This window comes from Antechinus flavipes, chromosome 2, assembly GCF_016432865.1.
Source record: "Antechinus flavipes isolate AdamAnt ecotype Samford, QLD, Australia chromosome 2, AdamAnt_v2, whole genome shotgun sequence".
NCBI lineage: Eukaryota > Metazoa > Chordata > Mammalia > Dasyuromorphia > Dasyuridae > Antechinus > Antechinus flavipes.
The window spans coordinates 55,915,001-55,932,614 of NC_067399.1; the positions used below are offsets into that span (position 1 = coordinate 55,915,001).

General features: G+C 37.9%; 1 long non-coding RNA gene across 1 annotated transcript in view; it reads right to left on the minus strand.

Moving 5' to 3' along the window:
* LOC127547824 (uncharacterized) overlaps nucleotides 1-17,614 on the minus strand; it is a 68,823-nt gene that overhangs the window by 14,895 nt on the left and 36,314 nt on the right. Inside the window, exon 2 of the long non-coding RNA XR_007950276.1 lies at nucleotides 3,924-4,191. This is a non-coding gene — a long non-coding RNA (uncharacterized LOC127547824). The remainder of the gene's footprint in view (nucleotides 1-3,923; nucleotides 4,192-17,614) is intronic.

A 17,614-nucleotide genomic window follows, 5' to 3' on the forward strand; every position in this document is an offset into this window, starting at 1 on the left:
ACCTCTCTGATATGGATAGCATATTTCAGCACTGGTCCTCTAGAATCATGGATTGCTGTGTTATCAATTAATGTTCTTCCAGCTTTCATACTTTTTGTCTTTATAGAGTTATTATTATTTGTTATTCTGGTTCTGTTCATTTCGTTCTTCATCAGTTTACTAAAATCCCCAGAATTCTGTTTCTATAATATTGTGTTACACTATAAATTTTTCTCCTGTTTTTTCTTACATCACTCTGAATCAATTCATAGAAGTCTCTCTGTCTTTCTGAAATTGTATATTTTTTCATTGCTTGCAGCATAACACTATTGCATCACATTCATTTACCATAATTTATTTAACTACATTCCAATTGATGGGCATCTCTTTAGTTTCCAGTTTTTAACCACCTTAAAAAGAATTGCTACCTCTTCCTGTTTCCTTGATCTCTTTTAGCAAGGAGTGGTATGATTGAATCAAAAGATACACATGATTCAGTAATGTTTTGTGTATAATTCCAAATTGCTTTCTGGAATGGTTGTACCTCTTTACAGGTTCACCAATTGTGTATAAGTATCCCGGTTTTCCCACAGTCCCTCCAACATGGATAACTTTCCACTTTTGTCATGTCTCCCAATTTGATGGGTGTAGGAAATTTAATTTGCATTGCTCTAATTAGTAGCCATTTTGAGCATTTTTCCATTTGGCTATAGATTGCCTAGGTTTCTTCCTTTAAGAACTGTCTGTTTATATCTTTAGGCCATTTTTCAATTGGGAATGGCTTTTATTCTTATAAACTTGAATCAGTTCCTGATTAATATTAAAATGTATCTTGGAAATTAGATTCTCATCAGACAAACTTTCTGTAAAGATTTTTTTTGTTCTCATTTGTTTTCCTATTAAATCTTAGTTTCATTGGATTTGTTTATATAAAAACTTTCTAATTTTATGTAATCAAAATTGTCCATTTTATCTTTGGTAATCTCCTTCATCTCTTGTTGAGCATGAAGTTTTTTCTTATTATAGATGTAAGTATTTTTTTCATGTATTTTTTCCTGAGGCAATTGAGATTAAGTGACTTGCCCAGGGTCACACAGCCAGGAAGTGTTAAGTGTCTGAGGCCAGATCTGAACTCCTCCTGACTTCAGGGCTGGTGCTCTATCCACTGCACCATCTAGCTGCCCCTTTTTATGCATTTTTAATGTATTTAGGATGTGACCTTTTATATCTAGGATTTATATCCATTTGGACTTTATCTTTATACAAGGTATGATATAAATCTAATTTCTTCCATATTCCTGTTCAGTTTCTCACTTGTTTTTTACATCTTGTTTGGATGTATTTATCAAATATTTATTTTTTTATTTATCAAATATTTTGTATTTATCAAATAAAGGATTACAGTGCCAGGTATATTTGCCTGTCCTAATTGGGTCCCTAAATTGATCAGTTCCTCTATTTTTGAATAATACTAAAGTGCCTTGAGAATTACTACTTTGTAGCATTATTTGAGATGTTACTAGACCCAATTCTTTTCATTGTTTCTTATGTATCTTACATATGATATACCTTGTATCTACTTAACAGCACAAATGTCAACTTCTCCATCGGAAGGTGAGCCCCTTGAAAGCAAAGAAATAGGCTTGGTTTTTTGGTTGTGGGGTTTGTTTTTTGCTTTCTTGGTCTTCTCAGCATTTAGTCATGTTCCAGGCACATAATAAACCTCAGCCTCCAGATATCTAAGCATCAGATTTCTGGCTCTGGAGGGGAACTCTAAGCTGCCTCAGAGGCAGAGGCTCAGGATATCTAAGAACCTGTCAATAATTTAACATGCATTTAGTACCTACATGCAAGGCACTAAACAATGGTGGTACAAAGAAAGGCACGAAATAGTCTTCACTCTCAAAGTCCCATGGAGGATCCCCCAGACTTCTGGGAGACCCAATATCAGAAGCTGAGTGCCAAATCTCATAGCTGGGGTTTCTCTTGAGTATGTCTCATTGGAATGAGCCAATAGCACAGCTCTAAAGATCTAATCACTACTTTGTTCTTCCACACCCACTGAAGACTTAGAAGTAGAAAAAATCCTGCACTTCTGGGGGCCAGAGCCTGAATCTTTCCCCTCCTTGACTGGGCATTGCCATTCTATGGCCATCTTATTGATTCTACAGTTGTGGAATCCCTCTTATTTGTTGTACATAACCCTTCCCATAGTTCAAGCCCCGTTGCCACTCACCTGGACTATTGAAATAACTTTTTAACTCATGTTCTGGGTCCTAGTATCTCTCCTTTCTAATCTACGTTACCTATATAGTTGCTAAATTGATATTCTAAAAACACAGATCTTTCTGTGTTATCCTCTTTACTAAGGAAAAAAATTTTCATGTGTGTCTATTACTTCTGATGTGAAATAGGAATCCTCAATCTGGCATCGAAAGCTTATATTAGACTCCATATATTCTTTTTTCCCAGACAAAGTAGCATGCCAAATAGCCACTCCCCAAGCACCAGTTTCCTTCTCCACCTTTGCCCAAATCACTCCCTCTCATATTCTAATTTGCTCCTTTCTCACCTCTACCTCCTAGATTTCCTAGGTTTTTTTCAGAGCACAATTCAATTCTGACACTTCCTACATTAAGTCTTTCCTCTGCCCTACCCCAAATTATTGGTTCTGCCTCTCCATTGATATTATTTATATCTACTTTGTACTTACTTGTTTAGGGTTGCATTCCCACCTCCAGCCCTGAAGAGAAGTAAGTTCCTACTTCTTCCTTAAAGGCAGAAATCTTATTTTGTCTTTGTAATCCCAATGCTTCACATAGTGATTTGAACATAGTAGGACCTTAATAATGTTTATTCTCTTGAATTAAATAGAATTGAATCACCCATCCTATCATTCTAAAAATCAAGAAATGAAGCTCAACAATGGAAATTGATGATAATCCTAATTTCCTGATTCCCTATTCAAAGATTTTACTACTGCAATATACTATTGACCAGTAATGGAAGTAATAAAAGATCAGAATGGACATTTCAGAGAAAGGCCTCCCTCTTTCTCTCATTAATTGCCTAATGACCATCCATCCAACATAGAAAGTATCAACCAAGCACTGAGGCCATTGAAGCAATTTTTTTCCCTTTTGCCTCCCCTGACCACTGAAGGCTGAATCTTGACTTCTGTTTCATTTCTTCGGTAGTGTCTCACTCTCACACAGTATAAAATTAGAACAGCCCAAAGTTTCAGGAACAAATACCTGTTCTGTATCTGCCCCTTCAGCTGCAAGAAAAAGAAACTAGACAGGGACTTTCCTCCTCTGCTACCAGCTGGGTGTCAGCTCAGATGCTGTTCCTGGAGTAGGAGGAGGATGGGAGGGGAGGGGAGAGTGGAGAGGAATATTAGATCCACTTCCCACCTGTGGGTCCTTCAGGACATCATGGGGCAGACTCCTACACATTCCTCTTTCTAGAATATTTTCCCACCACAGAAGACCAGAGCTTTTAGTAATCAAAAACTCTAACACTCCCCATTTCCTAAAGAAGAAACAAAAGACCAAAAAAATTCCCCATTCCCTTTTCTTATGGGCAGTCAATAACACTTTATAAAACCCTTCTCGTTACATATTACATGAGAAAACACTGGATCTCAGAACGTTAAACTTGTTAGACAAACTTACATTAAAGACACTTGCTTCTCTATCTATATTTAGTATTTTATAGCCATAAAACATATAGAAATCAATCTGTATTATTATTATCAACCGATGATCATAATTAAAAATAATTGTTTGTTTTTATTTAACTTGAAGTCTGACAAAGTGATTTTATTAGTTATTTCAATTAAAATAATTTGTAAAGTAGGTATTATCATTATTCCCACTTTACAGATGAGAGCATAGAGGCACAGAGCAGTTAAATGATTTACTCATAATTATTAGATATCTCACCTGTGGTTCCAAGTATCCACAATATAGTATCCACAATAGCCATACCCTGGTAAAACCATCTTGGCAGATATATAATCTAAATACACAAAGGATTCCATCAGTGGAACAGGCAGATGAATATATTTGTTCCAACGGCCATGAAGATGCCTGAAGCAGACTCTGTGAAGTGCTTAGAACTGGGTCGGACATTGAAGGCACCAGGTTAATCCTGTACATCCCAGGTATTGTCAGTGCTCTTGACTTTTTTCTTGCCTCTTTATTGGAGACTCTGGAAGAGAGAATGAGGCTGATAATTTGGTGCAATCTTACCTCACCTAAGTCCAATTCACACTCAAGTCACAGCATCATTAATGATGTCATTGGTTCTCTGTGAAAATGAAGAATGAAGAATAACAACATATCTATAAAATGATTTGAACTCAGATCAAACATTCACAACAAAACTATTCATGCAACAGATTGGAAAGACTTATCACCTCTCTGATTGGCCACCAATAAAGAGATAATTTTTAAGCCATGGTAAGTGACTCCAAGTACACTACTTTATCCACCATACCACAGTGGTGGTGGGCAGCTAAGCAAGATCTGAGTTCAAGATTGGTCTCAGACACTTGCTGACTATGTGACCCTAACCAAATCACTTTACCTGTGTTCGCCTTACTGCCTTATCTGTAAAATGGAGACATAGCGGAGGAGGAAATGGCAAGCCCTTCCAATATCTTTGCCAAGAAAACCTCAAGGATATAGACTTGGAATGGAAAATGCCATCCCCATCCAGAAAGATTATGGAGATTGAATATGAATGGAAGCATAGCATTTTCACCTTTTTTCACTGGCACTATACTCCACATACATCACTGGCATACCATTATCCACAGGGTCACAACAAATAACAACAAAAAAGCCCATCTCCTCATATATTCAATAATTCCATGCTGTTCCAGAGAGCAGAGCAAGAGTCAGTGCACAGCCAGGCAATCAATTAACTAATCAGAAGGCATTATTAAGCACCTACTATGTACCAGGCACTGTGCTTGGCACTGGAGATCCTGAGACAAAGGTGAAACTTTCCCTACTCAGAAGGAATTTAAATCGAGTTGAAGACAAGATAGACAGGCTGATACACACATACATACACAACAGAATTGTGTGATCAGAACTAGAAAAGACTGAGCAAGAATAAGATGGGAGAAGAATCAAAGGGATGTCATTGGGCAGACCTATGATCACCAGTTCAAATTTGATGTAGGAAGCTTTAAAGAGCTATCATGTAATATAATATGATATGTGTGTGTGGATAGATAGATATAGATAGATAAATGATAGATGTGTGGATGGATAAGTAAATAAATAATAGATAGAAAGATAAATAGATAAAAAAGATAGATAAAAGATTGTGGATAGATAGTATAAATGTAGATAAATGACAGATTGGTGATAGATATAGATAGATGATAGATAGACAGACAGACAGACGGACGGATAGATGGGAGAGAGGAGAGAGAGAAAGAAAGAGGGAGGGAGGGAGAAACAGACAGACACAGAGAGAGAGAGAGAGAGAGAGAGAGAGAGAGAGAGAGAGAGAGAGAGAGAGAGAGAGAAACAGAGACAGAGAAACACACAGGGACAGAAAGAGAGAGAGAGAGAATAGACTGACTTGCATCAGCATGTGGGAAAACCATCACATAGCTGAAACTATGCCATACTCACTGTCCCAAAAGATTTAATATCCTGTTTTATAACATTTGGAGCTGGAAGGAGTCTTATAGTTCACCCTTTCCAACTCCCTCATCAAGATAGGCCACTGTAATTCTGTCAATGGAAGGGCTAAAGAAGGTCCAGTAGGATTAACCAGAAGGGGGCACTGCTTCCCTTGGGGAATCAGAATGCCTTTCTCTGCAGTGGTTCTGGAGCTAGACTTCGCTCAAAGACAATCTGATGACTTATTCCTGAGGTAGCCAGCCTCCATCCAGTAGTGAAGAGAGCCTTGGGCTCAAGCAGGGAGTCCAGTTTCCCAGTTCCAGTTCTGATACTTACTATTTAACTTTGGGAAAGTCACGTACTTAATTTGCACCTCTTCCTGTACTCCCTTTCTGTAAAATGACCACGTTAATAATTGCATTGCATAATAAATAAGATTTAGATAAGGAAAGAACTTTAGAAGTCATTTAATCCAACATTTTCTTGTATACATGTGGCATAGCCAAGAGCCAACATTGGATTCAGAAAGACCTGGGTTGAGGAACTGCCTTTCACACATACTGATTTATATATGGGCAAATCATTTAACCTCAGTGCACCTACACATAAGTGATATAAAAGTTACCAATGCAAATTGAAAGACCTAGAGATGCACAGAATCACAAGTCTGATCAAAAAGAATATTATCATTATTATTACTGCTACTTAAACTTACCCAATCTCAACAAAATAACTTCTATGTCCCTCTTATGTCATCCCTTCCAACTTAAAATTCCATGATTCAAAGATACATAAAGACTAACTTCTCTCTGATCTCAAGAACTGTTGCCTACACCTAAAATGAATAACTCCCCTCCAGCTCCAAACCAACCTCAACCAATATAAGAAAAGCTCTAGGTGCTGGCACAGATTCTTAGATTCAAAAGGTCTAAGACAGTAGGGAACCAATAACAGATCAGCATTTCAAACCCTGAGGGGCCCTGGGATATCTGCAAAACACAGAGATTCTCCATAGCTGTTCCTCCATCATTATGGAAAGGAGAAGTAAAGCATTGTGAGAAATGCTTTCTTCTCCCATCCCCAGCATACTCAGCTTCCAAGAGCCCCACTGAGCTGAACCCAGCCAGGGTCAAGTAAATTGCAATAAGCATCTGTATTTAATTGCCATTTGCTATATCAATTCTTTGATTTCTCAGTTTATAACAAAGAGAGAGAGAGAGAGAAAGAGAGAGAGAGAGAGAGAAAGAGAGAGAGAGAGAGAGAGAGAGAGAGAGAAAGCCCAACAGATATTGATAGTTATGTTGTCAAACTCTTCCAAACTATTCCCGAGCCTTGTGAGAGCAGAGTCCAGGACATAGAATGCTCTATTAAAATAACTGTAGCTGCTTATCATGAGGAAGAGAAGACACAGGAGAAAGAGATCACTTGGCTTCCCATAGCAGAAAGCTCAACAATTCAACTGAGCTCAGTTCAATTCAACAAGCAGACATTAGGCTAGATTCCAAGACACAAAAACAAAAATAGTCCCTGTCTTCAAGGAGCTTCCACTCTACACATTCTTAGAGAGGGGTGACCAAATAAAAGAGGGAGGAGACTTGCCCTTTGTGCAGTGTAAAACAAAATTCTAGCTTTAGAGTTTGAAGATTTGGATTCAAGTTCCACTTATGAGCTGTGATCTGAAGCAAATTCCCTAAGATGCAGTAAATGATTACTAAAGGCTCTTTTGGCTCCTACTTATTCAGCAATTCCAGGTTGTTCCAAAGATCAGGGCTAAGAGCAATGGGGAGAAGTTATAGAAAGTCAATCAATTAACTAATTGGTCAGTAAGCACTAGGCACTGTACTTGGCATTGGAGATCCAGAGACAAAAGGGGAGGTGTCCCTGCTCTCAAGGAACTTAAATCTAATTGAAGAGTATAATGGGGGGTGGCAGGGAAGGAGACATAGACAGAGAGAGAGAGAGAGAGAGAGGGAGACAGAGAGAGGGGGAAAGAGGAGAAGAGAGAGAGAAAGAGAGGAGTGGGAGGGAGAAAGAGAGGGAGACAGAAACAGAGAAAAGAGACAGAAACAAAAAGAGAGAGAGAAACAGAGATAGAGAGCATGGAAGAGACAGAGAAAGAAAAAGATAAGAAGCGAGGAGGGATAAAGAAACAGAGACAGAAAGACAGACAGACAGAGAGAGAGAGAGAATGATAGAGTCTGAGGTAGAGACAACCTGCACTCTGAATTTATCAATTCTCTTTTTGAAAAAGAATTTTTTTATCATGGAACCTTTGGAATTGTGGATGATAATGAGTTGAGAAGAATTATTAAGTCTCTACAATATTGCTGTAACTGAGATTGACTGGTTCTATTCAATTAACTTACATTAGTTCATACAGATTTTTCCAGAACTGTTCTTTTCAAGAACTGAAACTACTCTCTTCATCATTTCCTATGCTATAATAGTATTCTATCACATTCATAGACTCATTCAGACATTCATTAATTGAACATCCTCTCATTTTTCAATTCTTTTCTGCCACAAGAATAGCTGCCATAAATATTTTTTAACAGATAAATCCTTTTTTTTCTTTGATTTCCATGGCATATAGAGCTAAAGTGATTTCTATGGATCAAAGAATATGTATAGTTTAATAGCTTGAGGTGGGAGAGGCGCAATATAGTACCAAATCTCCTTCCAGAATGGTTGGACCAATTCCCAGTCCCACTAACAGTGCATTAGTGTATCTGTTATGTATTTATCCTGTATCCTACATCTCTTCAGCATTGTCATTTTCCCTTTTTTGTCATCTTAGCCAATCTAATGTGATATGTTCTTTCCAAAAGCATTTGTAGTGTTAATTTAATTACTGTTCCCAGAATAAGAGGAAGAAGGACTTGGATAAGAAGAGGAAAGGGAAGAACATGCAGGAAAGTGTGGCAGGACAGCAGGCAAGAGAACTATGGTAGGACAATCTACATAGAATAATGGGCTCTCTCCAATCAGAACAGCACAAGCCCAAAGAAGGAATTCAAAAGCTTGGCTGCAGGATGACGAATTTGGTAGCCATAGTACCCCTTGAAGAATGTTTGCTTAAATGAAGAAACATTGAAATCTTAATGGCTGGCAAGGGTACCTAAGCTGATAAACTTGAAACTCCTTGAAGTTCTGAGGCAAAAAATAAATGTTCAAGACCAATGCATCTAATATTTTAGACCAGTAATGATTTATATTCAGGTGAAGGCTCAATCTGAACATGACTTCAATGCAATTCAACAAACCTAAGGTCTTTTCCAGATCTCAGATTCTATAAATATGGCAGAGTTGGCAGACATTAGAGCTTCTTAGCCTTTGGGGATCAGGTCCCTTTCTGGAAATCTGGGGAGTTATCAGAACCATGTTTTTAAATGCACATGGTAAAATACATAGGGTAATAAAGGAAAAAAGCTACATGGAAATACAATTACCAAAATATTTAAAAGAACAAGTTCACAGACCCTTTGTGACCCCATTTGGGGTTTTCTTGGCAAAGATGCTAAAGTGGTTTGCCATTTCCTTCTCCAAGACCAAATATAAATACAAAGTAATTTTAAGGAGGCAAGTCTTACTTAGCATTTGAGACAATTAGGAAGGCTTCATGTAAAGGGCCAGTCAATAAGTTAGTAAGTATTTATTAAAGTATTTAAATAGGGTGCCTTTTGGAAAATCGATTCTGGGACATTTTAAGAATGAGTTTCTAGATCTATAAGTTATTTGCATGAAGAGGTGTTCTTTAAAATCTGCAAAATTTTCAAAATTTTTGGATTTGAATTAAGGGACTGTTTGATAGACAGATGATAGCTAGGAGGCAGAGATTTGTCCACAAACAAAAAGAGTATAAGGTCCATGAAGGCAAATAGATGTTTTAATTACCTTTATATCTTGTTGAGCACTAACAAAAGGATTTGTCATAAATTAGTCACTTGATAAATAACTGGTGAATATTAATTCACATTTCTATCTGTTTTAAGATTTCCACAATCCTTTTGCTACACTAAACTTCAGGTGGATAATGTAGTTATTATCCTCATTTTACAGATAAAGAAACTATGGTTCAGAGAGAGATAAAAGGACCTTTCAGGATCACACTGCTTTCTCCATCTGGCTGTACTACTTTGGGACTTTTCTGGTTTTTCCTTCATGCTTCAGGAACCTCATCTAAAACTACATCATCCTGCACTATTGAATCTATCTTGGGTGTCATCCCTCATCCCAAACTTCTGACCCTCTGATTGGAGAAGGGAGTCATGAACTTCTAAACATTCATTTAGGGAGGGGCCTCAGGTATCTCCTAATATTAATATGTGTCTATTATGTATAGGGGCAGGGTTCTATCTACTGGGATTTAGGCTATAATAGGTGGTTAAGAAATGTTTATGTAAGCATTGGAGTAAAGTCTCAGTTCCAAGTGAATGGAAGGAAAGAATCATGGGATTTAGAAATAATTTCAAGAAGTCAGTCAGTCAACAAACATTGATAAGCAACATACCACATTCTAGGCTAATTTCTGAGGATTCAAAGAAAAGCACAAACAATTTCAGTTGTCAAAGAGTTCACATTCTTATGCTAATGGGGTAGACAATATGCAAGTCAATATGGAGATAAGTAGGTAGGTAGGTAGGTAGATAGATAGATAGATAGATAGATAGATAGAGATAGATAGGAGGAAGGAAGGAAGGAAGAAAGGAAGGAAGGAAGGAAGGAAGGAAGGAAGGAAGGAAGGAAGGAAGGAAGGAAGGAAGGAAGGAAGGAAGGAAGGAAGGATAGATAGATAGAAGATAAGAGGTTACCTCAGAATTAACTATCAGTGGAGAGGACCAAAAAAGATCTACAAGAAAGTAGAATTTGAGCTGAGTCTTAAAGGAAGCCAGGGGAAAGAAGTAAGGAGTGAGAGCATCCTAATCTAAAGAGACAAACAATATAAAAGCAAAGAGTCAAGAGATGAACTTTCATGTCTGAGGAAAAGCAGGGAAGCAAGTGTTGCTCCATGCAGATTTATTCTCAAGAGTTCTTGTTTAATTACAGCGAAAATCCCAGAGGATGCTCAGTGACAGAAGACATGACTACTCCCCCAGTCCCCTACCTGCTAATCATGTTTTATGAGGCTTTTATTAATGTATACTTGCTTTGTATGAGGGATTGTGAACTGACCAAAAACAAATATAAATCCATATATTAACAAGTCCCCCATAAAGGGGTTCTGATGGATTGATAATTATCCAGCCCAAACCAGAATTCGTATCTTCTTAAGTCATTGTTGTGAGAAGAGAGAACTCATAGAATTAGAGACTATTAAAACTGAGCACCCTGCAAGTCCAATATAAAGTATATAGTCTGACCTAGGGGCGTAAACTTTCTAAGAGTTTTAGGAAGAAAAAAGTACCTATTTTGTCAGCAACCATAAACTTAAGTCAGTATAGGACCATTTGTTGTATACTGCCCTTTCCTATGATTGTGTAACTGGCAGACTAGTCAGGAATCATAAAATACCCTTCAGTCCACATGTTTTCTACATGTGTTTTTCACTAGCATTGGCTTTTAAGTTTGAGCCTACTAATGTGTGTGGGAGGGGGTGAAGGAGTGGGGGTGAGTGTATGTATAAGGGTAGAGCTTGCTCCTCAGATCAGAGAGGTTTCTTTATAATACTTTTCTTGCTATAGCCTCAGTATATTTTCTTTCATAAAAGCTAATTGATGTCAACTGGTTAATTGATATAGGGAAGGAGAGATAGGAGCTCGTTAAGTTTTAGACAATACTGGACTATTCCAGGCCCCTCGGGGTTACCTAATGAAAAAATTCTGAGGGAAGAAATAGCTAACTGTGAGCCAGTCCATCTTTGGCAACAGGAACTGAGGCAGTTTCTCAGAAGATTTGCTCCATTAAACAAGTCATTTGATATAGGACTCTTTTCTTCACTTGAACAATGAGAATAGGAGAGGTTTTCCTTTGAATTTTAATGTTGTAAGAAACCTTTTGGTTTTCAGGAATATCTCCTTGAAAAAGACACTAACGTAGTTCAGTAGCTTGTAGAAGTCAAGTTCACATAAGAGAGGGAAGATGACACCACAAAAGAAATAAGTCAGCAAGCCCAAATACTATTTCTGCTACTTCCTACAGGTATGACTTTGGACAGGTCACTTAGTCTGGATCTCAGCTTCCTCATCTGCAAAAGGAGACTACATGGATGGAACTACATAGACCGAAGGGTCTAAAGTTCTAAATTCTTTCACCAGATATAGAGACTTCAGATGGACACTGGTGTTTATCTGGAAATGGTCAAATTAAGGAACTCTAAGAACAGAAAATGGGAAAAATCTCAGATTTGGAATCAAAGTACTTGGGTTTAAATCCCAGGGTTATACTTGGGTTTAAATCCCAGGGTTATTATCTGCTACTTCTGGGAATTGAGGAAAGACCCTTCTTCCCTATCACCCTGAGTCTCCTCATTTAGGACTAGATGTGTGGACTAGAAGGGTCTAAGGTGACTTCCAACTATAAATTGCTAAAGATTTAGAAAAATTCAATGATGTGTCTTAAGCCACATAGTAAAAGTCAGTGACTGTACTAGACTTAGAAATGGGAAAGATCTTAGGGCCTACTGAATCCAGTCACATCGTTTTATAGTTGAAGAAGCTGAGACACAGTGGTCAAGTGATTTCCAGATACACATAGCTAATAAATATTGATTTCAAGACCCACACTCAGTCAACCATGCAGGTCTCAAAGCTTGGTCTTTCCAACACCAAGTCCAATACTCTACCCATTCTATGTCTCCTCAAATCCAAGATATAAACATTTCAGTTTGGATCAGAGGAATTGAGAACTGGGAGGGATCTTAGACCTTAGACCTTAGACCTCCGACCTCCTTTTTACAGGTGAGGCAGCTGAAATCAAAAGGGGCAGACTCCCAAGATCACACAATCAATGAACTGCAGAGTCACCAATATTCCAACCTATGACCTCTAACTGAAATTTCATTGCAGGTTTTTGTTAGGACACAGGTAAGAGAGAGAGAAAGAAGATGCTTGTAAGGAATCCTTAAAAATATAAGATGAGAATGTTAAGAGAATGGAAGACTAACTTTGACTTATCCACCCTTTTGCTGAGCGTCTGATGAAAGCTTTCTTAATTCTAAGAGATTCTGGGTTCACCACTGGCATACATACAAGGGGAGCCAACAACTTTCCCTAACTTTTCTTGATAATTCCTAAAGCAATGAGTAATAGATAGAGGTGCAAGGTGTCCTATATTCACTATTTCCACTTCATCTCTCATCTACTCGTGCTTTAGTTTCCCCAGGCTAGAGCCAATATTAGGTCACCATTGTGCCAGATCTCCGTAGGGTTGACCCAGACAAGCATCTCCAAAGAAAGCCAGGCGAGCAGATGTCCATGACAGTCACCACCACAGAAATCATGTTCTCACCAAAAACCTTTACACACCCGGATGGTTGAATTTCCTTTCAGTGTGAAGGAAGGAGGGAGGAGGGGGTGGGTGGAGAATGTGGGAGGGGAGGGAGAGTGATACCAAGTGCAAAGTGGCTTATTGCACAATGTCAGGATAACATGATGTCTCAACGGTTAGAGACCCAAGCCACCAGAAGCAGCAGGGACATGCAATCAAATGGCTCTGCGGCCCAGGGTTTTTTAATACTTTTAGAGAAGTTGGGCTTATCCAAGTTCCTCTCCCTCAGATTGTTCCTGTTGTTTTCTGGTTCCTGCCACCCCCCCATGGATCACGTGACCCTTTGAGCCTTTGCTCATGTTCTCCAAGACTGTCTCACAAATAGCATAGAATGTCAGAGCTAGGAATGGACCCCAGAATCCAGAATGTCAGAGCTGGGGTGGACCCTAGAATGTAGAATGTCAGCAATGGTATAGATCCTAGAATCCAGAATGTCAGAGTGGGATTGGACCCTAGAATGCAGAATGTCAGCAATGGGATAGACCCTAAAATCCAGAATGTCAGAGCTGGAGTGGACCCTAGAATGTAGAATGTCAGCAATGGGATGGACCCTAGAATCCAGAATTTTCTTACTCTAAATCTTGGCTTCTATCTTCTGTTGTTTCCTTTGCTAGATTTTCTTTATAATGCCCACAGTGAGAAGAGTCTACATTCATTGCCTCAACTTTTATCTCCTATTTGCTCCTCAACTGTCTACAGTCTGACTTTGATCTCATTACTCCAACTAAACCATTCTTGGAAAGTCACCATTGACTTTCTAATTGCCCAGTTCAATGGCCTTCCTTTTTTCTGGACTCATCTTCCTTGATTCCCCTATAGCAACTTAATAAAGCTCTATGTAATGACTCCCTGTTTTTTAAAACTCGTGGCCCTTTCTTTAAAAGTAAAAATTGAGACCTGGGAGGAACTTTAGGGGTCATATAATCCAATCCCATCATTCTTGAGATGAGCAAAATACAGACCAGTAAAGTTGAATAATTTGCCAAATGCCATGTAAGTATTAAGTGGAAAAGCCAACATCTGGACTTATATTCACCAACAATTGGAGCTTGTTTTAATTTGTGCTAGTAGTCATTTGTCTACACAATTTAGGGAAATTCATTGCCTTCTGGCTATTCCAAAAAAAAAAAAAAAAAAAGATAATCCATTTCTTAACTCAAACATTCTCTCTAGTTGTTCCCATGTTTGGAAGAACTCACTTCTCTGCTTTAACTAAGATTTTCCTGGCTTCCTAAGTCCTATCTAAAACCTCACCCTCCCAAATTAAGCCTTCCCCAACCCCACTTAATTCCAGTTCCCTCCCCCTTTTAATTATTTCCTATTTATTCTGTATATAGTTCACTTTGTATAATTCGTTTGCATGTTGTCTCCCCCATTAGATTGTAAGCTCCTTGAGGACAAAGACTGTCTATTGCCTCTTTTTTAATCCATAGCATTTAGCATAATACCTAGCATATATTAGATATTTAATAAATGCTTCTTGATTGAGTGATTAAATTATATATCATGTCTGACTACCATCTTGTTTTCCTTTAGCACAGTTACTAGGTCAGAGGAATGCTGTGATTAGAGTTGAGCTATGTCTCAACAAAACATCTGCTAGTCTCTGGTGTTATCCCTTGCACAAACTGGAAAGATACAACCTAGATGGCAATACAGTTAGGTGAATTCAAAATGTGTTAAATGTCTCAAAGAATTGTCATTTAAGAATTGATGTAAAATTGGAATGGGGAGAGATTTCAGGTGGAATTCCCCAACAATCTGCCTTTATACCTCTTCTGTGATTTAAGATTTTTAAAAATCATTATCTTGATATAGTAGAGAGAACACTAAACGTAAACTCAGGTAACCTAGTTTTGATTCCCAGCCCTGACAGCCCACTTGTTGGTGATATTATAGGGGATTATTCTTATTCATGCGAGAGTTGGACTAGATGATGTCTTAAGTCACTTCAATCACTAAAATTTTGATATTTTCATAATTCTTATCTTCCTTTCTGAACTGGAGAAATATGAAAATAAAAAGGAATTTTAAAGATAGCTAGTTTCATGAATCACAAATTCTATCAGACTGAGGACTTGACTTAACCGTATCGAGCCCTAACTTTTCCCTAAATTTATCTCTAGTCTCACTTCACCGATTGTCTTTTAGACAAAAATGAAGGAGCTGGGCTGGGTGATATCCAAGCCCAAGATTCCTTCCCATCATAGGTCTATGTTTTTACAGTTCTATTCATAAAACAGGGCTGTTGTAAAAATCAAATAAGTTCATGTGCATAAAGAACTTTATAAATCTTAAATCACCTTTTGTAATTTTTTTTGTTCAGTCATTTTGGAGATACTGTTTGGGGTTTTCTGGACAGATATTGGAGCGACTTGTCATTTCCTTCTCCAGCTAATTTTACAGATAAAGAAACTGAGGCACATAGGATGAAGTGACCTACCCAGAAAACTTCTGACTCTGGATTGCAACTTAGATTTTCTTGACTTTAGATCCAGCACTCTATTTACTAAAACACCTCGCCACCCAAAATCACAATTTAAGTTTCAATTATTAACATTTAAATGATTTTCCCCTTTCAGCACTAACCTTATTCATTCACCTATACAACAAAAAGATGTCCAATAGTATTGAAATTCAACTTATCCAAAACAGAATTCATTATCTATCTATACACTCACCCACCCATCTGCTGAATTTTTCTATTAATGCCAAATCATCACCATCCTTCAGTCATCTAGGTTCTCATCCTTAGTGACATCCTCAGATCATAATCAGTTGTCAAATCTTATCATTTCTACTCTAACAAAATCTGCATTATATGTCTCCTTTCAATAGCTTCCTATTTCATATCCTTCTCTTCAGTCTGTCTCCATGTGGATCCATTCTCCACTCAGCTGTCAAAGCAACTTTCCTAAAAGGCAAGCTTGACCATTAAATCCCCCTACCTTTCATTCAATAAGCTCCAGCAGTTTCTTATCATCTCTAAATCAAATCTAAATCCCTTTGTTTAAAATTAAAGCTCTTCACAATCTGGTGTCTTCCTTTATTCTTCTACACATTCTCTATGAATACAAGAAGATTGTCTTCCTTATTGCTCCTCAAAAAATTACATCTCCCATATCTATGGCTTTGTACTGGCTGTCTCCAATGCCTGAGATGCTCTTCCTCTTCATCTTCATTTCTCAAAACCTTTGATTTCTCTCGAGACTCAACTCAAATACTACATCCTGCAGGAGACTTTTCTTGGTAATTTCAATTGTAGCCTTCTCAGTTTGGAATATTCCTATGAAAGGCTCATTCCCTTCTCCTACTGGAAATACTCATATTTGAAACAATTCTTCTGATACCAAATCCAAATTTCTCATTTTATCCCATTCCTCTCATACAATTTTAGAGAGAAGAAAACAATGAGCAACATGATGACAGCATGGAAAGAGTGAAAAGGAACAAAAGGGAAAAAAAAGGAAACCAGGCAAATGGACCCTAAATTTGAATCTTATCACTCACCCTTCCTTATTTGTCTTACTAGTCATCCTGTTAGTATGACCACGGGCAAGTCACTGACTTTCAAATTTTCCTTATCAATAAAAATGAAGGAGTTGGGCTTCATCAAATCCAAAGTCCCTTTCCGCTCTAGGTCTGTATTTCTACAGCCCTACTCATAGAAGAGGGCTGTTGTAAAAATCAAAAAAAATTATTGTGCATAAAGCACTTTACAAACCTCAAATCATCTTTTGTATTTTTTGTTCAGGCATTTTTGAGATATTGCTTAGGGTTTTCTTGGCAAAGATACTGGAGCAACTTGCCATTTCCTTCTCCAGCTAATTTTACAGATAAAGAAACTAAGGCACATAGGGTGAAATGACCTGCCCAGGGTCACACAGCTAGGAAACTTCCGACTCTGGATTTCAACTTAGATCTTGACTTCAGAGCCAGCACTCTATCTACTACACTACCTAGTTATCCAAAATCACTATTTAAGTTTCAATTATTAATATTTTTAAATGATTTTCCCCTTTTAGCATTAAACCTTATTCATTCACCTATACAACAAAAAGATGAATTAATCAAGCATAACACAGAGGTCTTCCTCCTGAGCATGTAGAAAAATGCTACATGTTGCAGGTGAAAACTTACTGGGTTTGGAGACAGAAGACCTAGATTTGAATCTTGACTTTGCTCTTCTTAGAACCCATGTGAACTATGGCACATCCCTTCCTCGCCATGGCTCTAAGTTTTTCCAACTATAAAAAGGTCAAAAATTGGCCCAAATGATCCCTAGGTTCCTTCTACCTCAAAACTCCATAATCCTTTGAGCTAGATAGAACAAGTATTATTCCAAATTTACAAATAAGGAAATTACTTCATAGGAGATGGGAAGTGATTTGTCCAAAGTCACACATTTCACTCCTGGCACAGCAGAGACTAAAGCTAATATCTCCTGGTACCCAGGATTTTCCCACTGTATCCTGCTGCCATCTTGAATGTTCAACCCTCCCAAA